Here is a 13,374-nt window from a genome sequence, read left to right as displayed (position 1 = left end):
TGGGCACCAGGAAAGATGTTGGCATGGTGCTCATGGCTAAAGCTTAGATGTTGCATGCAAACTTGGGTTTCCAGGGCCCCCCCTAAACTGGCAACACAGTGACGTCATGTCTGACAGGCAGTGGAAATGACATCACTGTATTGCCAGTGACATGGGGATACAATGACATTAGGGCAAAAACTGTACAGTAGAACCCATTTGTACCGTAGAGTTTTTGCAAATAGGCAGGGATGACCAAATTGTGGCTCAGGAACCACATGTGGCTCTTTCGCACATCTTGTGTGGCTCCCCAAGCCCCTACCGCCCTGTCGGCCAGCTTAGAGAAGGCATGTGTCTCTTGAAATCCCTTCTCCAAACCAAGCCAGCTGGCAGCTTGGAGAATGCATTTAAAGTTAAAGTTGCTTTCTTTCTACCCCTCCCTCCCTCCCCCTTCCTTCCTTCCTTCCTTCCTTCCTTCCTTCCTTCCTTCCTTCCTTCCTTCCTTCCTTCCTTCCTTCCTTCCTTCCTTCCTTCCTTCCTTCCTTCCTTGTGGCTCTCAAACATCTGACGTTCATGTCTTGCAGCTCTCAAACATAGAATCATAGAGTTGGAAGGAACCTCCAAAGTCATCCAGTCCAACCCCCTGGACCATGCAGGAAACTCACAAATGCCTCCCCCTAAATTCACAGGATCTTCATTGCTGTCAGATGGCCATCTAGCCTCTGTTTCAAAACCTCCAAGGAAGGAGTGCCCACCACCTCCCGAGGAGGAAGCCTGTTCCCCTGAGGAACCGCTCTAACGGTCAGGAAGTTCTTCCTCATGTTGAGCCGGAAACTCTGTTGATTTAATTTCAACCCCTTGGTTCTGGTCCTACATCTGACGTTTATTCTCTGTGGCTCTTACGGTAAGCAAATTTGGCCATCCCTGGGCCAGAGCATCTCCACCAACCTGATGACCTAACTTCCGGTGCGTGCTGGAAATGACATCACCTTTTCACTGGCAACCATGGCCAGTTTTGATTCCCCGCTCCTCCACATATACCTGCTGATGTGACTTTGGGTCAGCCACAAGTTCTCTCAAGGGGCTGTTCTGCTCAAGAGCAGTTCCGGGAGAGCTCTCTCAGCCCCACCTACCTCACAGGGTGTCTGTTGTGGGAGGGGAAGGGAAAGAAGATTTGTAAGCCGCTCTGAGACTCCTTAAGAGCCCTGTGGCGAGGAGTGTTAAAGCTGCAGTACTGCAGTCCTAAGCTCTGCTCATGACCTGAGTTCGATCCCCGGCGGAAGCTGGGTTTTCAGGTAGCCAGCTCGAGGTTGACTCAGCGTTCTGTCCTTCCGAGGTTGGTCAAATGAGTGCCAGCTTGCTGGGGGGGGGGGGGAGTGTAAATGACTGGGAAAGGCAATGGCAAACCACCTCATAAAAAGTCTGCTGTAAAATCGTGAAAGCAACGTCACCCCAGAGGCGGAAGCAACTGGTGCTTGCACAGGGGACCCTTCCTTTTCCTCCCCGAGACTCTTTTGGCTAGGGAAGGAAAGGAAAGGTCCCCTGTGCAAGCACCAGTCATTTCCAACTCTGGGGTGACGTTACGTTCACAACATTTTCACGGCAGACTTTTTACGGGGTGGTTTGCCGTTGCCTTCACTGGTCATTACACTCCCCACCCCCCCAAGCAAGCTGGGGACTCATTTTACCAACCTCGGAAGGATGGAAGGCTGAGTCAACCTTGGGCCGGCTACCTGAATCCAGCTTCTGCTGGAATCGAACTCAGGTCGTGAGCAGAGAGTTCAGCTCACAGTACTGCAGCACTGCTGCTTTGCCACTCTGCACCACGGGGCCGCTTTGGCTAGTGAAAGGCAGGTGTAAATCCTCTCTCTCCTTCGTCTCTAGTCCTTCTTCTGCTGCCTGTAAATTCCCTCAGCAGCCTGCCGTTTGGTTAGAACAGGGGAGAAATGCTTAGGGGTGGGAAACTGGTATCAGTAGGGTAGTGGAACAAACTAACAGCTTTTAAGGTACCCCCCTGGGCTCAAAACTTGTAGAGAAATCCCAGTGGGTCTCTGCTTCTCTGTGTTGGTTCGTACATCCACTTATCTCCTTGTGTTCCCCTTACTTCAGCTCGTCCTCTTCTGAAAAGAGGGGTGGGCCAAGGGGCACCGTTTAATTAGATTTCTTGATTTGAGTCTCTTAGGCTCTGCTGGAATCCGTGAAATTTTGTTCTTCAACTGTAATGGAAATGGACTCTTCCCCCCCCCCCCTTTGACGTAGGCCTATTCAAACGTTAGTCAGCGTTTGAAAAAAAATGTTCAATTACGCATCAACTGTACGGTCGTAGCAGTCCCGTCGGTGGAGTCACAAGCGGACACGTGCCTTTCGTTTCTCTTGACGTGGTTCCAGAGTCTGTGGACCTGTCCTCTGCCTGACCCGAAAGCCGTCTCTGATCACATCACAGCGTTTCTGGGTTGGTTTATGAGGAAATTAGATTTATTGTATTGATTCAGACATAAAAGGCCCTATACTTAGGTCTGTTTGGAAAAACAAATTCAATCTTGGCCTTCCGGCTGATATCTGAGAAGTGTTTAGCGAGTCCATGAAGCAGAAAGAGGGGTCCGGATTTGTTTTTCCGGACAGGCCTACGTCGGATGGTTTTGCGGCAGATACACCCTGACATGGGTGTCTCCCAACGTGCCCACTGACCCTGTTCCTGGGGAATGCCAAATATTTTTAGAAAGCAGGTTGGACTTTTCGCCCAGGAAGGCTTTGGGCTAACTGCTGGAGAGTTCACTGGCTGTATAGATTTTTAAAAATGGCAGCAGCTGCCGCCACAGCAGAAAGAGGGACGCTTTCTGACTGAAGGTCAGCTGCGGCAGCCATTTTGCGGCAGCCATTTTGCTGTAGAAAAACTCAGCCGGAACTCATTTGTATATTAGGCCACACCGCCACCACGTCACCACAGAGAGCCAGTTTGGTGTAGTGGTGAAGTGTGCGGACTCTTATCTGGGAGAACCGGGTTTGATTCCCCACTCCTCCACTTGCACTGGCTAGCATGGCCTTGGGTCAGCCAGAGCTCTGGCAGAGGTTGTCCTTGAAAGGGCAGCTGCTGGGAGAGCCCTCTCCAGCCCCACCCACCTCACAGGGTGTCTGTTGTGGGGGAGGAAGGGAAAGGAGATTGTGAGCCGCTCTGAGACTCTGTCCTTGAAAGGGCAGCTGCTGTGAGAGCCCTCTCCAGCCCCACCCACCTCACAGGGTGTCTGTTGTGGGGGAGGAAGGGAAAGGAGATTGTGAGCCGCTCTGAGACTCTGTCCTTGAAAGGGCAGCTGCTGTGAGAGCCCTCTCCAGCCCCACCCACCTCACAGGGTGTCTGTTGTGGGGGAGGAAGGGAAAGGAGATTGTGAGCCGCTCTGAGACTCTGTCCTTGAAAGGGCAGCTGCTGTGAGAGCCCTCTCCAGCCCCACCCACCTCACAGGGTGTCTGTTGTGGGGGAGGAAGGGAAAGGAGATTGTGAGCCGCTCTGAGACTCTGTCCTTGAAAGGGCAGCTTCTGGGAGAGCCCTCTCAGCCCCACCCACCTGTCATAGAGAGGTTGGTGTGAAATTGTTTTCTGTGGCCCCAGAAGGTAGGACCAGAACTAACAGGTTGAAATTAAATCAAAATTGTTTCCGGCTCAACATTAGGAAGAACTTCCTGACCGTTAGATTCCTCAGTGGAACAGTCTTCCAAAGGAGGTGGTGGGCTCTCCTTCCTCGGAGGTTTTTCAACAGAGGCTAGCTGGCCTTCTGACAGCAATGAGGATCCTGTGAGTTTGGGGGGAGGTGTTTGTGAGTTTCCTGCATTGTGCAGGGGGCTGGACTGGATGGCCCTGGAGGTCCCTTCCAACTCTATGATTCTATGGAGAACATGGGCTCCTGAGAGGCACGTCCCAAACCTATTCACCCCTCCGGTCCATTCCGTGTCTGCGATGATCCAGATCATCACGTCTGACAGATTGATGGATGCAGCTAGAGCACCGGGGGAGCAAAAGGGCATGAGGCCGGGGGAGGCGAAAACCGGGCCGGGCAAGAGAGCTCGTTTCTCCATGACCCTTTTCCTTCCTTCCTTTTTGGAATTACAGCTGGCGAGACGGCGGCATAAAATATCTTGGCGCCTGTGCCGGGTGAGTCATCCAGAACGGAAAAATACCCAAAAGGCACGAAAAAGAAGGGAACAAAACCCATTAGGATGGAATAGCTTTTTTCATCCGAGGCGGAATCGGAAAGAAAGAGGTGGTCTGGGAAGGCAGCCGTCACAGAGGCCGGGAGGCGAGTTCTTCTGCTCGGGCAGGCCTTGCATTCAGCAGGAGCTCATAGCTCCTGAACCTTTCTGAGGGTTCCCCCTCCTCCTTCCCACCTACCTTGTCCATTGAATAGTATGTGCCGCTCCAAGAACGATTACCGTAGGTCCCTGCTGCTGAAATGATGGTATCGAACCTCTAGTCCATGTCATATTTGACTGTGAGGCTTGTAACGATGATCGAGAAGGACTTCCATTTTCCACAGCCATACCTTTTACGGAGCATATACGGCCGGGGCTGCGCGGACTGCACTGGCTGCCAATCGTATACCGGATCCAGTACAAAGTGCTGGTCATAACCTTTAAAGCCCTATATGGCCAAGGACCGACCTACCTGAGGGACTGTCTCTCCCCATATGAGCCCCAGAGAGCACTGAGGTCAGTGGGGAAAAGCAGACTGAATATCCCTGGGCCAAAAGAAGTTAAACTTCAAAGCACCCGCACCCGGGCCTTTTCCGTTGCGGCCCCACAACTCTGGAACCAACTCCCAGAGGAGGTGCGGGCCCTGCGGAACTTAGACCAGTTCCGCAGGGCCTGCAAGACCGCCCTCTTCAAACAGGCGTTCACCAATAACTGAATTAATGTTTACCGCCAGATTAATAACGTTTACCGCCAGTGTTGATTTAGGAATGTTTTAATTAATTATTGATTATTGACTGATTTTAATGTGAATTTTAATGTGAATTTAATGTTTTTATTACTGTATTGTTTACTTGAAATGCTGTTAGCTGCCCTGAGCCTGCTTCGGCGGGGGAGGGCGGGATATAAATAAAATTTTACATTACATTACATTTACATTACCAGTAGTCAAAAACTGCCACTCCTTAAGAATCTTCTTAGCGATAGGAACCCTGAGGTGACATACAAATGAGCAGAAGTGTGGCTGGCTTGCCACAAGAATAAGGAAAACGCTAACGATTCAGTCAGGAAACGGCTGAACACCTTTGCCAGTCTGCTGGCTGTGACTGCCACGTTTTGTTACGCTTGTAGTTTTGTAACAGTATTATCTTCTTCGTGGTCTCTGTGCCTCACACTCATGGGATAGTGCGCCTGCGCCGATCCCTGAATCGGTATCTGAAAAAGCCCGGGATTTTTCCGCGCTCGGCGCCAATGAGCATGCGCAAGCGACCCACTGCGCATGCCCACCAGCGCCCGCGCGGCAATCCCGCCAGTTCCTTTCTGACCGCTGCGCTGAGAGGTTTACCTTTCCGTTTCCCCGGTCGGTGAGAAGTTTTTTGGCTTCGCCTTTTCTTCTCGTTCTAGCCCGTTTACCGTTGTTGTTTAGTAGTTAGTTGTAGTTCATAGTTGTTAGTTAGTTAGTTAGAAAAAAAAAAAAAAGCGTTTTGTGTTCGCCCGCCGGACGGCCCTTCGGGGCGCTTCGCCCGCGCTTTTCCCCCACTCCTCTTTTTCTCTCTCAGATTGTTCTGGGGAGTTTTTTTGCGGCTACTTTCTATGGAAAGTCGCTGGGGGTTTTTCAAACGCTGTCGTGCGTGTGGGAAGAAGATCGCCCCTCCAGACGGTCATTCCCTGTGTCTACTGTGCCTGGGAGAGGCCCACCGAGTAGACTCGTGTCCGCATTGTCTCCGCTTTTCGAAGCAGACGAGGAAGAACCGGGCAGCTCGATTATCTGCGGCACTGATCGAATCGGCGCTTACACCCCATCGACCGATGGAGGTATCGGCACCGAAGTCGTCCGAAACCCCGGCCCTGGAGCTCGCATCGGCCGATGCGGCTCCGATACGGACTTTGGACTTGCCGGAAGAGCGTGGCTCCACGAAACGTTCCCTTGAGGGCTCGGTGGATACGCCCGCTAAAAAGCGCCAGGAGGACTCGGGGACCCGACCTCCGAAAAAGTCGAAGTCGAAGGAGAAGCGAAAGCGACCCCGCACTCCTTCCCCATCGGGCGGTGCGTCGACATCGACGTCGACAAAACCTCCGAAAAAACCTCGGACGCCTCCGCGCCGTAGCCCAGCCCAGCAGCGCCTGTCGGCGTCGGAACAAGAGCCGGAAATCGACTTAACCCAACGGTCTTCGTCTTCGGGCTCCCGTCGTCGCTCCGAAAGCGAATCGACCTCGGAGGTTGATGCGTCGGCACCGGTGATCGACCCACCATTCAAGCCCCGAGTCAGGCGAGACACATTCTATCCTCCTCAACGCTTCCCGATACCACCGTGGGAGCAACGCAGGTGGCAGCCTCCCTACTCCCGGTACGAGACCTGTCGTTGGTACCCGGACGACTACCACGATTGGGAGCAAGCATCCCAATTTTCATCGGTGTCGAGGGTATCCCATCGGTCTCGGAAGGCCTCTGCGTCGGCGTCGGTTCCCCCGGATCGACAGTTGGTTCCGGTAGATGTGGATCGAAGACCACCGATCCTTCCACCGCGAGAATCGACCCCGATGCTCTCGGAGCACTCCACACACAAGGACTCCTCGTCGTCGGAGTCGGAGAGTGAAGTTCAGGGATTGGAGCCTTCACCGGGTTCCCAGACGGCCGAGGATCTCCCGATCTCGCCGTCGGAGGATCTGAAGTCCTATGGGGACCTTGTGAAGCGGATTGCCGCCACCCTCAAGCTGCCTGTGACGCAACCGGAGCCAGTAGTGGACGACAATGTGTTCGATATAATGCAAAGGAACACATCCACTGCGGTTGCCCTGCCAGTGACCAAGGTGATCCTCCAGGTGGTCAAAGAGCCTTGGGCGCGACCCTCCTCGACGCCAGTCTCATCGAAACGGCTGGACCATATGTATAGGGTCCAAGAGACTGGGGCTGAGTTCTTGTTCACCCATCCGCGCCCGAACTCGGTGGTCGTCTCCTCCTCTTCGAAGGCAAGGAAGGTCCACTCCTCCCCACCGGACAAAGAAGGGAGGAAGATTGATGGAATGGGCCGCAAGGTCTACTCCGCGGGGGCACTCGGCATAAAGGTGTCTAACTATGCCGCCTGCATGGCTAGATATCAGTATGCCGTGTGGGAACAACTTTCCCCCTTCCTTTCCTCGTTAACTGAGGAAAAGAGGGCTGCTGCAACCAGGCTACAAAAAGAAGGTCTCGCTGTGGCCAGACAACAACTGGCCGCAGCAAAACATATGGTTGAAGCCTCGGCCAAACAGATTACGTCTGCAGTCTGTATTCGACGGCACTCCTGGCTCAGGTCTACCACGCTCCACCAGGACACTAAGACCTTCATCGAAGATCTGCCGTTTGAGGGTGACGGGCTCTTCAGCACCACAACTGACTCGGCGCTGCAAGAGTTCGACAAGAGTGTCAAAACCTCTAAGAACTTGGGTGTCCAATCTGCTCCTAAGGCTTCCAAATCCAAGCAATGGTCCAAACCCTGGACCAAGAAGCCTTATCAGAAGTTCTCTCCGGAGCAATGGCGTCCTCGCCCTGCCCAGTCCGAGCGATCACCCTACTCGGGTAACGGCAGGAACCGTTATGGATCACAACCGCCCAGCAAGTCGAAGGGGGTTCGCTCCCAGAAGCAGGGGGTTTGACTTCTTCCAAGCACGCGTCGTCGTCCCCGTTGGGAATTCATCCATCCGCCTACGCCCTTTCCTGCCTGCCTGGGAGTTGATCTCCACAGACAGGTGGGCTCTGTCCATCATAGAAGAGGGCTACAAAATAGAGTTTGTTCAGACTCCAAACCAGTCCGTGGTAGTCACCACTCCCCCTTCCCCACCTCTGCTGGCGGAGGTGAACAACCTCCTACAGAAACAAGCCATAGAGGTAGTTCCACCGGAGGCCAGGACGGGAGGCTTCTACTCCCGGTACTTTCTGGTTCCCAAAAGGGACGGGGGCCTAAGGCCTATCATGGACCTTCGGAGTCTGAACAAATTTATTCTGTACCAGAAGTTCAGAATGGCTACGCTGCAAACAATCCTGCCCCTCATCAATCAGGGAGACTGGATGGCGACCCTGGACCTCAAGGATGCTTATTTTCATGTCAGCATCCATCCCGCGTTCAGGCGTTTCCTACGGTTTGCAGTGGGTGCTCGTCACTTCCAATTCAGGGCCCTGCCGTTTGGACTGTCTACTGCTCCTCGGGTGTTCACGAAGCTGATGAGTGTGGTGGCTGCCCATCTTCGTCTGCAGGGAGTCGTTGTCTTCCCATACATCGACGACTGGCTTCTTGTGGCGAAGTCGAGGGAGAGTCTAACAACCCACATCGCTACCACTCTGCGTCTTCTTGGCACCCTGGGGCTGCAAGTCAACCTGGAGAAATCCCATCTCACTCCCTCAAAGACAGTTCAATTCATAGGGGCTCTGTTGGACACTCAACAACATCGAGCATTCCTCCCTTCGCAGAGAGCGAAGGACATCATCAATCTGGTGCAGCTACTTCAAAGGCGGCGGTGGGGCACGGCTCAGCAGCTCCAGCGGATGCTGGGGTTGATGGCCGCGACGACAAGCGTGCTACGTTTCGCAAGACTGCACATGAGAGGCCTACAGATTTGGTTCTTGCGCCACTTTCGGCCTCTCAGAGACTCACCTCGAAAGAGGTTCACCATTCCACCCGGGACTCTCCGCTCCCTGCAATGGTGGGGAACAGAGAGCAACATCCGTCAAGGGGCCCCTTTTCATCTGCCGACCCCTACAGTAACCATCGCTACCGATGCCTCCATGTGGGGGTGGGGAGCCCACCTGGAGGAGCTGTGTGTGGGAGGCAAGTGGCCACCGAAACTGAGCCGGTGCCATATAAACTACCTAGAACTGCTAGCAGTTCACTTTGCCCTTCGATCGTTCCGTCCACTGCTGGTGGGACAGACTGTGGCATTGCTTACGGACAATACCACTGCCCTGTGCTATATAAACAGACAGGGGGGGACAGTGTCTCGCAGGCTATGCTCACTGGCGATGGATCTCTGGGAGGAGTGTCTCCAGTGGGACATTTTTGTAAAAGCTACACATCTGCCGGGGGTCCTCAACATACAGGCGGACTCTCTCAGCAGGGGTGGAGCCTCCCCACACAAATGGGAACTGCAATGGAGGTTCCTAGAGCCGGTGTTCCAACTCTGGGGCTACCCACAGCTGGATGCTTTCGCCACAGCGCAGAACAAGAAGTGCCCATTGTTCTGTGCCAGGGGAGGTGCGGATCCGGCTTCCTTGGGAGACGGACTTCTACTTCGGTGGGAGGGCTGGTTCCTGTACATGTTCCCGCCCTTACCTTTGCTAACGAGGGTGGTCCACAAGTTAGTGCAGGAGAAGCCACGTTGCATTCTGGTGACCCCGTGGTGGCCCCGTCAGGGCTGGTTCTCGATTCTGCTCCAGCAGTCGAGGGGGACCTTTTACCAGTTCCCGGCAGAACCGGACCTGTTGTCGGCCCAGGGAGGGCACGTGCTCCATCACAACGTGCCGCACCTGAAGCTGACAGCGTGGTTCATCGACCACTAGACTTCTCCACCAGGGTTCAACAAGTGCTCCAGAGTAGCAGGAAACCTTCCACCCGTGCCTCTTACGAGAGGAAGTGGAAAAAGTTCAGTGACTTTGTGGTTGACTCTCCAATGTCACCTGACACTGTTGGGCTGCCCACAGTTTTTGAGTTTCTTTTGTCCTTGGTGGATGAGGGGCTGGTATTCTCATCCATTAAGGTCTATTTAGCAGCTATTTCTGCTTTTCATGATTCAGTTGAGGGTTACTCTGTCTTTGCTCACCCGCAGTCCAAGAGATTTATGAAGGGATTGTTCCGCCTTCATCCCCCGTCTAGATCCCCTCCACAGCTGTGGGATTTGACTTTGGTCCTGGACAAGTTGACTCGTCGCCCCTTTGAGCCTATGGCGACATGTTCCCTGCAACTTTTGTCTTGGAAGACTGCATTTTTAATTGCCATCACTTCGGCACGTCGTGCAGGGGAGCTCACAGCGATGCGGTGTGACTACCCATACCTTGCCTTTAGAGAGGCTGGGGTCTCTCTGGCCCCAGACATTACTTTTCTCCCGAAAGTGGTTTCCCAGTTTCACCTTAACTTAGAGGTTTGGTTGCCCACCTTTTACCCTAGCCCTTCCTCGGATGAGGAACGCAGACTGCACGCGTTAGATGTTAAGCGTGCCCTCCTGTTTTATCTAAACCGTTCACGGGGTTTTCGTAAGGACAATCAACTTTTTGTTTCCTACTCTGCCCCAAAGTTAGGGTCCAAAATTTCTTCTCAGAGACTGTCCAAATGGCTCACTGAGACGATCAGACTTTGTTATTTGTTGGCTAAGAAGCCTCTACCTGGACCTGTTCGTGGACACTCCACAAGGGCGATGGCCACGTCGGTGGCATTCCTGAAGGGTGTGTCCCTTTCCGATGTCTGCAAGGCGGCTACCTGGTCTTCTCCGCATGCCTTCATGAAGCACTACGCGCTGGACGTGCATGCTCAGCAGAGGACTCGGTTGGGAGCTGCGGTGTTGCAAGCTGTTTCTTCAGGCTGACCGTCTTCCCGCCTCCAGGTATGCTTTGCTTGCTAATCTCCCATGAGTGTGAGGCACAGAGACCACGAAGAAGATAGACAGGTTGCTTACCTGTAACTGTAGATCTTCGAGTGGTCATCTGTGCATTCACACTACCCGCCCTCCTTCCCCGCTGCTGACGGTCTCTCTTCAGTAAAGGGGCTTTCAGCGGTCAGGGAGGAACTGGCGGGATTGCCGCGCGGGCGCTGGTGGGCATGCGCAGTGGGTCGCTTGCGCATGCTCATTGGCGCCGAGCGCGGAAAAATCCCGGGCTTTTTCAGATACCGATTCGGGGATCGGCGCAGGCGCACTATCCCATGAGTGTGAATGCACAGATGACCACTTGAAGATCTACAGTTACAGGTAAGCAACCTGTCTTTATGCCTTTTGCGTATGATTTTATGGGCGATCGGTTTTAATGTTGTATGATTTCACCGCTTTAAACACTGGCTTGGGCAGCGAATAAATTATTTATTTATTAAGGGAAGAAACAAAGAGGTCTAGACAGGGGTTTTTAGCTCATCCTTGGTTTTAACACTAATTTTTACATCGTCAGTGTCTTAAAGTCTGTATTCGTATTTTATGTATATTTTAGGTGGTATCATATTTTAGTGCATAATAATTATTGTATATTTATATCACCTTTTATTGGTGATGAATTGAACTTTTATGAATTGTTTGCTGGTCTATGACCGTTATATATAAATAATAGCAGGTGCAGCTGCATAACAATCCCTGGATTAGGAGAGCGGGCAGCCAGCCAGCCACCGGGGGCTTTGCCACACCCCCAGCAGCCCTCATTAACCCCCGGAGAAGCCCACGCCGCCCTTTCTCCACTTCCTATGTGATTTTGGGTGGCGGGTGGCTTGATGGCCTTTTGACTAGCGGGTGTGAGTGGCGAAGGAGAGCCCTAGGTGTAGTGCCAGTTTGGTGTAGTGGTTAAGTGTGCGGACACTTATCCGGGAGAACCGCGTTTGATTCCCCACTCCTCCACTTGCAGCTGCTGGAATGGCCTTGGGTCAGCCAGAGCTCTCTTATCTGGGAGAACCGGGTTTGATTCCCCACTCCTCCACTTGCAGCTGCTGGAATGGCCTTGGGTCAGCCATAGCTCTCTTATCTGGGAGAACCGGGTTTGATTCCCCACTCCTCCACTTGCAGCTGCTGGAATGGCCTTGGGTCAGCCATAGCTCTCTTATCTGGGAGAACCGCGTTTGATTCCCCACTCCTCCACTTGCAGCTGCTGGAATGGCCTTGAGTCAGCCATAGCTCTCGTAGGACTTGTCCTTGAAAGGGCAGCTGCTGTAAGAGCTCTCTCAGCCCCACCCACACCACGCTGTCTGTTGTGGAGGGAGAAGATACAGGAGATTGTAAGCCGCTTTGAGACTCTGATTCAGAGAGAAGAAAAGGAAAGGAAAGGTCCCCTGTGCAAGCACCAGTCGTTTCTTACTCTGGGGGTGACTTGCTTTCACAACGTTTTCACGGTAGACTTTTTGTGGGGTGGTTTGCCATTGCCTTCCCCAGTCATCTACGCTTTCCCCCCAGCAAGCCGGGTACTGGTGGGTACTCATTTTACCAACTTCGGAAGGATAGAAGGCTGAGTCAGCCTTGAGGCGGCTACCTGAAAACCCAGCTTCCACCGGGGATCGAACTCAGGTCGTGAGCAGAGCTTAGGACTGCAGTCCTGCAGCTTTAACACTCTGCGCCACAGGGCTCTTTCAGAGAGAAGCGCTGGGTATAAATCTGCATTCTTCTTCAGTCTTCCGGTGAGGCAAGATCTCTAGCCAACCCAAGCAGGCCTCGCTTGCCCAGGGCTCTCCTTTCTTGCTTTTGGCCGGGGGGGAGGGGCTTGCATATGCTAATGAGTTAGGCTAATGAGCACCATTACCTGTCTATCTACAAAATGACCCCCATGCTCAGGCATTGCAGCTTGCAGGAGGGTCAGTGTGCCGGAGAGAGGGCAGGCCAAAAGAGAAGAGGCTGGAAGAATAAGGGCACAGCTCAAAAGAGGTTGCTGAATACCTGTTTGCAGAAAAGCGAATGATGGGCATGAATAAAGGCACCCCTGAAGTATCTGCATGAGTCTCTCTGCTTGAGCTCACGTTGGGGCATTGGTCCATGCTTATGCCATCCCCTGCCACTTCTGGTGTGCCGGGGCCCTTGTATTGGCACTTGTCGACAAGCATGTGCCCAAGATGAACAGTTTTGTGGGCGGCCAGCCTGCTAAATGAGCACGCCAAACTGCCGCAGCCGCTGGGGAACTGTGCTGCCTTCCCACGGGGCAGTGAAGATGACTCACAACTGTAACGTTTTCAAGGCAAGAGAGGCTCAGGAGGTAGTTTGCCACAGCTTGCCTTGGAGCCTTGGGCTTGCTTGCTGAAGAAGACCGAAGAAGAAGATATTGGATTTATATCCCGCCCTCCACTCCGAAGAGTCTCAGAGCAGCTCACAATCTCCTTTACCTTCCTCCCCTACAACAGACACCCTGTGAGGTAGATGAAGATATTGGATTTATATCCCACCCTCCACTCCAAAGAGTCTCAGAGGGGCTCACAATCTCCTTTCCCTTCCTCCCCCACAACAGACACCCAGTGAGGTAGATGAAGATAATGGATTTATATCCCACCCTCCACTCCAAAGAGCAGCTCAC

The 13,374-nt window shown here is 53.1% G+C and overlaps 1 protein-coding gene across 1 annotated transcript in view; it reads left to right on the top strand.

Annotated features, from left to right (window-relative positions):
* The window catches only part of PDE4A (phosphodiesterase 4A), a 593,319-nt gene that overhangs the window by 304,805 nt on the left and 275,140 nt on the right, over window positions 1-13,374 (top strand). The window lies entirely within an intron of this gene.

The sequence above is a fragment of the Heteronotia binoei genome, chromosome 13 (genome assembly GCF_032191835.1).
Source record: "Heteronotia binoei isolate CCM8104 ecotype False Entrance Well chromosome 13, APGP_CSIRO_Hbin_v1, whole genome shotgun sequence".
Lineage (NCBI taxonomy): Eukaryota > Metazoa > Chordata > Lepidosauria > Squamata > Gekkonidae > Heteronotia > Heteronotia binoei.
The sequence above is the reverse complement of the archived record's forward strand: the minus strand, read 5'-3'. Positions and strand labels throughout refer to the sequence as shown.